Source organism: Rhinolophus sinicus, chromosome 8 (genome assembly GCF_057876585.1).
Source record: "Rhinolophus sinicus isolate RSI-liver-muscle chromosome 8, RSI-T2T, whole genome shotgun sequence".
Taxonomy (NCBI): domain Eukaryota; kingdom Metazoa; phylum Chordata; class Mammalia; order Chiroptera; family Rhinolophidae; genus Rhinolophus; species Rhinolophus sinicus.
The window spans coordinates 48,381,659-48,389,538 of record NC_142508.1 but is presented as its reverse complement, the minus strand read 5'-3'; positions in this window follow the sequence as shown (position 1 = coordinate 48,389,538).

The window sequence follows — 7,880 nt, the reverse complement described above, 5'->3', positions numbered from 1 at the left end:
CGGAACTGAGCAGCCCCGTCCCGCAGAGCAGACACAAGGGGGGCCGCGTCGGGGGCCACCGGGGCTGCGGGCGGGGTGAGCCTGGCACTGTGCGGCCGGCGGCGGAACAGCCTTTGTCCTTTCCTGGCGGCCACCGCGACGCGCTGTCCCCTGCATGTGGATGAGGCCGCGCCAGGCGCCCTGTCCTTTCCCCCGCCGGCCGCCTCGGTGCTTGCTGGGGCCCCGCCCGGAGTCCGACGGCCGTTGCGAGCACCGGGGGTGGGGAAAGGGCTTGAGTCTGGTCCCGGGCTGTGCGCGGAGCATCGAGGTGCGAGCGTGGAGGTGCAGGGCGTTTGATGGACCAGGAGGGTCCTTCGAAGTCGGGGGCAGGGACCTTGGGGGTAGGAACGACCCTGGGTGGACTTGCAGTGGAGACGGGGAGGGGGAGGCCACCCGGCGAAGGTTCAGCCTTCGCGCTCCGGTCCGAGTTGGCATTCTTGGCGCCCTCCGCCTCCCACCCCAGAGACGAGTTCAGCTGCCGGCTCTCTTAAAGGAGCCTCGCGCAGAGGGTGGGATGGGGTGTGGGGGGAGGCAGCAGAGCTCTGGAGACTCTTGATCATCCAGGGTAGTAGAGGCTGGAGTTTCCACCAGCTGGTTGACTCCCCACCCAGTTACCCTTGCAACGATAGGGTCTGCTACGGTAGGAGGGGGTCCAGCCAGGGCCAGAGCACTCAGGGGTCAGGGCGAGCCTCACTGGCCAGGAGCTTGTGGTTTTTGAGGGTGAGCCTCTCACAGCACCTGAATTATGGAGTGTGTTTGAGGAGAAGGGGTGACTCTAGCACACTGCATAGGATGGAATTTGCATGCTGGTGTCCAGGCCCACAACTCAGTAGATCACTTTAGTGGAATTGAACTAGAACCTGTAAACCTCAACGGGGAAAAAAAGTTTGGTAAAATTGGTTTACTATCCCAAAGTCAATCGGTACAATTCTCCACATTAACAGAGAAAAGCAAGGAAAACCATAGGATCATCTCAATAGATTCAGAAAAGTCATATGATTTAGACAAACAAACAACAACAAAAAACCCTTATCAAATTAGAAAAGGAAGAGAACTTCCTCAGTCTGGTAAGGTATCTACCCAAACCCAAAACCCTCCAAGACATAAACAAACAAAAAACAAACAAACAAACAAAACCCAACAAAATCCTATAGCTAACATCATGCTTACTGGTGAAATGTTGAATGCTTTCCCACTGAACCTGGAAATAAGACAGAATGTTAGCATTCTTCAATTATGTACAACATTGTGCTGGAGGTGCTAGCTGGTGCAATAAGGCAAGAAAAGCCAGTAAAAAGGCATACCTTTTAGTGACCAAAACGCAGAGCACTGACAACGCCAAATGCTGGCAAGGATGTGGAGCAACAGGAACTCGCATCCTTTGCTGGTGGGAATGCAAAATGGTACAGTTACCCTGGAAGACATTTTGGCAATTTTTTACAAAACTAAACACATTCTTACCATACAATCCAGCAATCATGCTCCTTGGTTTTTACCCAAAGGAGCTGAAAACTTATATCCACACAAAAACCTGCACATGGATGTTTATAGCAGTTTTATTCATAATTGCCAAACTTAGAAGTAAGCAAGATGTCCTTCAGTAGGTGAATGGCTAAATAAACTGTGGTACATCAATGGGACATTATTTTGTGCTATAAAAAAATGAGCTATCAACCCATGAAATGGCATGGAGAAAACTTAAACGCCTGTTACTAAGTGGAAAGAGCCAGTCTGAAAAGAAGTAAAATGGTATGAAGATAAGAAACAAAGGCATGTAACTGTCATTTATATATGACATGATTGGGTAGATAATCCAAAAAAGAACACTTATAAGTAAACTTAAGGTTAATTAGTTTTTTTTTTAGCACTGGATACAGTTTAATATAAAACAACTAATTGTATTTCTATATACCAGCAACAATAACAAAATAAAATTTATAATAGCATAAAAATCAAATACCTTAAAATAAATCTAGTGAACTGTATGTATAATTTCTGCACAAAGCATTATTGAGAAAAATTGTAAAAATGTAAAGATTTGGTTTTTTGATGAAACTTGACAAGCTGAGTCTAAAATATACATGAAGAAGAACAAAGTTGGAGGATTTATATTATAGTTAGGGAGACAGTGTGGTAGTAGTGCAAAGACAAATTAACTAACGGAACAAAACAATAATGCAGAAATAGACCCATCCATCTATGGACCTGGTTTATCATCAAAAGTTGACATCGCAGAGCAGTGGAGAAAGGACAGACTTTTCAATAAATGGTGCTAGATCAATTGAGTATCCATATTGAAGAAAAATACTCAGTATCCCTACCGTATGCCATACCCTGACACAAATTCCATGGGTGTACATGTGAAAAGTAAATGTATATTGAAAGGTAAAACCACAAAGCTGCTAGAAGATGACTTAGGGGAGAGAATGGAATCATTTTCTTAAAATGGACACCAAAAGCACTATGTAGGGTAAAAAATTGATAACTTGGACTCCATTAAAATTTGAAACTTCCGTTAATCAAAAGCCATGATCGAAAGAGGGAAAGGAGGCCAGTCACATGTGAGAAAAGTTATTTCAATACATATATCTGATAAAGGACTTGTATCCAAAAAAACCCATGAAAACTACTACAAATCAATAGGGAAAAGACTTAAAACAGGCGGTAAATGGCTGGTAAACTCCTGAACAGGTGTTCAACTTCAGTTGTCATCAGGACAATGCAAATTTAAACCACAAGGAGATACTATTGCACATCCACCAGAACACTTACAATTAAACACCAGTGTTGACAGGGATGTGGAGCAACCTGGAGTTCTCACACCGTTGGAGGGAATGTGCATTGGTCCCACCAGTTTGGAAAACCTTTGGAAATCGTATCTCTAAATCCTTATGGCCCAGCATCTCCATTCTGTACCAGACACTTGTTGGGTACCAGCTCGGATCCTCTAGCCTCACCTTGCTGTGGAGGCCTTGGCTACTTTTCCTCCCACTTCAAGGACAACCTGCCGGCACCTCCTATCACCCCCGGGGCTTTTCTGCTACCCCCAAGGTGTGAGGTGATGAGGGACCAACCTGGTACCCACAACTTGCAACCAAAAATGCAGGGGGAGTGAACACGCTTTGGCGTCTCCTTTGATGATGGCAGATGGGAGCCAGTGGACAAATTCTTCCCCATTCCTCGTCCCAGACTGACAGTCACAAATCACGTTCACTCTAAAAGCCTTTTGTGAGAGGATCCCACAGGTCCAGCAATCAGATGCTTTTGGTGCCAGGTGGTGACCAGCTCAGAAACTCATCCTCACATCGGCTCTCTGGCCTTCCTGCCTCATTCTCTTTCTCCTCACCTTGATTCCCTGCAATTGCATCCCTTAATTAAGAAGCATCACCTAAGCTTTTGCCTCAGGCTCCGTTTCTGGAGAGCCCAGGCTAAGTACCCTCCCAGGTACATACCCAACAGAAATAAATGTGTAAATGCACTGAAAGGCATTTACAATATTATTCATTGCAGCACTCTTCATAGTAGTCCCAAACTGAAACTCAAATCACCATTATCAGTAGAATGGATAAATAGATCAGAGAACATTCAAATTCTGGAGTCCTGTACTGCCAAGGAAATGAACAAATTAGCTGCTGCCTGGATCGATCTTACAAACACAATGTTGAGCAAAAAAAGCTGAATGTGGTAGAACATTCTGGGGTGATTCCATCTTCATGAAGTTCTAAAACAGGCAAAAATTAACGTACGTATGATGCTAAAAGTCAAGCGAGAGGTTAACTTTGGACATAGGCACTGGGGAGGGGCACGAGGGGGGTTCTGGGATGCTGGCTGTGTCCTATTTTTTGATCTGGGTGCTGGTTATACAAGTATATTCAGTTTGTGAAAACTCATCAAGCAGAACACTTACGATTTTTGCACTTTTTTGTGCGTGGATTACACTCACTGCAACAAGAATAGGGCAATAAACACGTCCTGGGCATGCTCACTGGGTGGGGCAGGATCTTTGTGGGGGTGGGGGTGTCTCGGGGCTGCTCCTTCTTCACCAGCTTTGCCATGGGCACTGACCCCTTCGGCACTCCCATGCCCACTCTGGCCTCAGCCCCTTCTTCTCCTTCTTACCTGCAGTCTCCGCCCAGGTATCCACTCAGGCAGCCTCAGTTTTTCTTTGATTGCCGCTATTTTGATCCTAAACCACTTCCCGTCCAAGTGTCAAGCATCTCTTTGTTGATGGCTCTTGGGCACCCCTCTCTGCTTCTGTATCATGGGGTTCTCAGCCCTGGACATTATCGTTGCCTCTTTTTGCTTTCTTTTCTCTCCTCCCTCTTCACCCTGCCTGGGTAGCCCTTACTCATGCCTAGTCCTAACACCCCTCGGGCAGGGCTACAAACGAAGGCTCTCCACACCATATGCCCAAATACTTAGAAGTTACAAATTAAATTCTGCTACAACCAAGCCCTCATTCACACCCTGGTCCTGTACCTCACTCCCTGGGGCACACTCTCCCCAGGCCAGCCCTGATGGCCACGATCAGCTGAGGCAGGTGTAGACCAAGCAAGAATGCATCAGGAAGCTTTGGCTAGAAATAAATTCTTTAGGAGGTAATCAGAGGGTTATCTACAAGACACATATAGAATCTGTCTCCAGAAGGCATAACTGGAGAGTTCAAAATTTAAGTTCCTAGGCTAGTTGAATCAAGAGTAGAATCATTTCCTCTGCTTCAGCCTACTTGATTTTAGTAATTTAGCAACTTGACTACAGTGACTCCATTTTGTTTCTTCGCTTTTCCTCGGGAGTGTGGAAGCTGGGAGAGTGTCCAAGACTCCTGGGCCTGAGCACACATTTGGGATGGGGGCTGGCCTGGTAACCCTTTCCTCTTACCTCACTTTTCCAACCTGGAGTATCCGGGCCATTCTAGTCCCCTCTCCAAATGTCATTATGGAACAGAGTAGAGGAAGCAGTTATGGGGGAAACCAGATTGCCTAGACACTCTCCTTGGTGACCTAGGGCAGCCTACTATAAACAAAATAATCATTTTGTTTTTCTGGTTTTCCAGGGTGGAGGCTGTGACAGCCCCCCCAACACACACACCTCTTAGCCCAGCATCTTCCAGCCTGTGGGGGCCCATGTATTACACCTGTTCCTCTTCCACAATTCACCTTTGTTCATTAGTTATCAAACTTGAAAGTGTTCTATGAGACTGAAATGAAAAAAAAAAAAAAATCTCTGTACTTGGTGCTGGTGACATTTGGGCTCTCTGTGGTGTGGGGGTCCATGGCAGGGACCACCTCACTCAGGTCTAAGGGCCCCACTGGCACATTTGGGACTTCTAGAACGACCAAATGAAGGCTGTGTCAGCACACAGAGCCCCCATTCACTCCATCCTGTGGTGAGGACCCATATCCCAGTCTCCATTCCCAGAGCTTCGACTGCTGCCACGGCCTGCCTTTGCCACTCGGTACCACACACTACACCTAATACGCTCCACTGCTCACTCTTTCCTCGAGGCTGACAACAGCTTCTTCGTCACCCAGGATTGCTCCAAAGTGTAAATCTAATCCCCTTGCCCCATCTCAAACTGTCCTTGCTCCGTATAACCACGGAGGTGAGGATCCCACAGTGATGTGTCAATAGGGAAATCATTTAACTTACGGTCCAAATTGGGATACTTTTGAAAGTGAAAGGGGTGTTATTAATAATGAAACCAGGACGATAGGTATAAAGCAGGATGTCTGAGCAAACTGGGATGTGTGGTCACTCTCCTTAAAGCCACTGTCCCCTGCTCTCCATGCTCAATGTCGGTCCCTACCTTGACCACGCTGTCTCCCTGGCCTGCATCCCACCCTCTTCCACACCTGTATGCACATCTGTTCCTTGTGAATCAGCCTGGGTATCACGTCCTCCAGGAAGGCCATCCTGGTCCCCAGACGGGACGATGTGCCCATTCTGTGCCCATGTTGCCACCTGTCCTTGCTGCTTCTCTTCCCACTGCACCAGGCAGAGACCTGGCCTTACACTCAGTACATAGTAGGTCCTCAGTGAAAATTTCCAGGCATCTGAGCTGGGAACCAAGAGCTGCAGGTTCTAGTCTCAGCTTTGCCACTGACCTGTAAACTGAATGAGTCATTTAAGATCTGTGAGGTGGAGGAAGTGGGGATGGCGCACTACCCCTCAGTGCCGACAGCTGTCCTGGGAGGCAGCTTGCCCAGGCTGTGGGGTTTCCAGGTCCACTGCTCAGAATAGGGAATTGGAGCAGAGGGGTGACCTGTCAGGGAGTTTGGAACTCTCATATCTTCCTGTGTCACCTCATGTCCTCCCCTGAGTCTCCTACAGGCACAGACCTGTGCAGCCTCCTGTTGGTGGTGGTGGGGGCTGTGAGTAACAGGAACCACTAGGAAACATAAGAAGTTGAGGCTTGGGCCTCTGCTCTGGAACTGGGCTCTCTTTTCTCTCTTGGTCGTCTGAGCCCCAGATTCTGCGGGACCAGCCTCCTGGAGCAACGCACCCTTGCCCTCCTTGGCCTTCACTCAAGGACACCTGCCATTCCACGAGGCGCCACCAGAGGGCAGCCTCCTAGTTCCCAGTATGGACCCCCGTGGCTTAACTACTCTTGGATGTCAAGGAATCCAGGCCTCTGCTGGACGCTGTCCTAGAGGTTGGGGAGGGCAGGCTAGGCTTCCTGGGATCAAGACCCAGCCTGTCCTGGGACCTCCGGAATCAGCTGGGAGTCAGGGAAGGGCTTGCCAAGGGCTGCCCGGGCACCCTCCTGCTGCTGCCTGAGTGGAAGGCTTGCCTTCTAGCCTGAGAGGAACAGGGGAGGCTCCGGGGGGCCGTGGGTGCTGGCCTGGGTCAGGAAACTCATAGTGAAACCAGCAAGAGCTCGTCGCGAAATTATTCCGCTCAGCACACCTGCCTCAGTGCAGGGTTGGGGAGGGACTGGGAGGCGGTAGAGCCTGCTGCGGTGGCGGTGGCATGGGGAGCCCAGAGCTTTATCTGATGGGCCCCGGCCTTTCTCACAGCTGAGTGAGAAAGTCATGGCTGGCAGGCCAACCATGACTTGGTGGGCAGGGGCTCTGCAGGCCCCATGGGCCAGCTTCCCCACCTGCCTAATAGGCAGGGAGGCAGTGAGCCTGGGAAAGGCGCGGGTGGCAGAGTGGGCGCTGCTATGGGGGAGCGGGCACCGTGGGGCTGGGCGCCTCCGAGGCTCCAAATACAAACATCAAAACCGGTGACAAAAAATGGGGGCAATCCAGGTGTATACTTCTAACAAACCAATACTTTTAATGCGAAGACAAGACTTTGCACGTCACTAGATACTGTTTGGATTTAAGAACACATGGGCTCCTAGGACACTGCAGGAGGTTATCCCATGTGTCCTTGGTCCTGTGGTAAACTTGGGGACCACGTCACGTGGGGCCCAGATGGAAAGTCTGAACATGGGGCCCTAGACATGATGGCCCTGAGTGTCCCCACCCACCCGTAGCTAGAGCTCCCCTTGGTGGGGGCACCCCTGTGCTGACTGAGGCCAGGATGGGGGTTCTGACTTCTCTGGATTGTGGGGGGGTGGGTTGAGTCACTCTGGAGTAATGGAGGCTCACTTCTCCAGGTGCTCTGTCCATAGGGGGCCTGCGGGGGCCTGGGTGGCCTCAGAAGGGTCTGAGGAAGAGTGGTCAGTGTCAGAAGGGTCTCCCCCATTCTCAGCCTCTGGTCCCCATGCTGGGACCACCTCTCTGGGTCTGGGCTGAAATCTCCACTAAAGGAAGGTCTGAACCTGGGCCTCAACCCCTGTCCTGATATGAGTCACCAGTGAGTCTGGGAGCAGCAGGCCCGCCGAACACCATCGT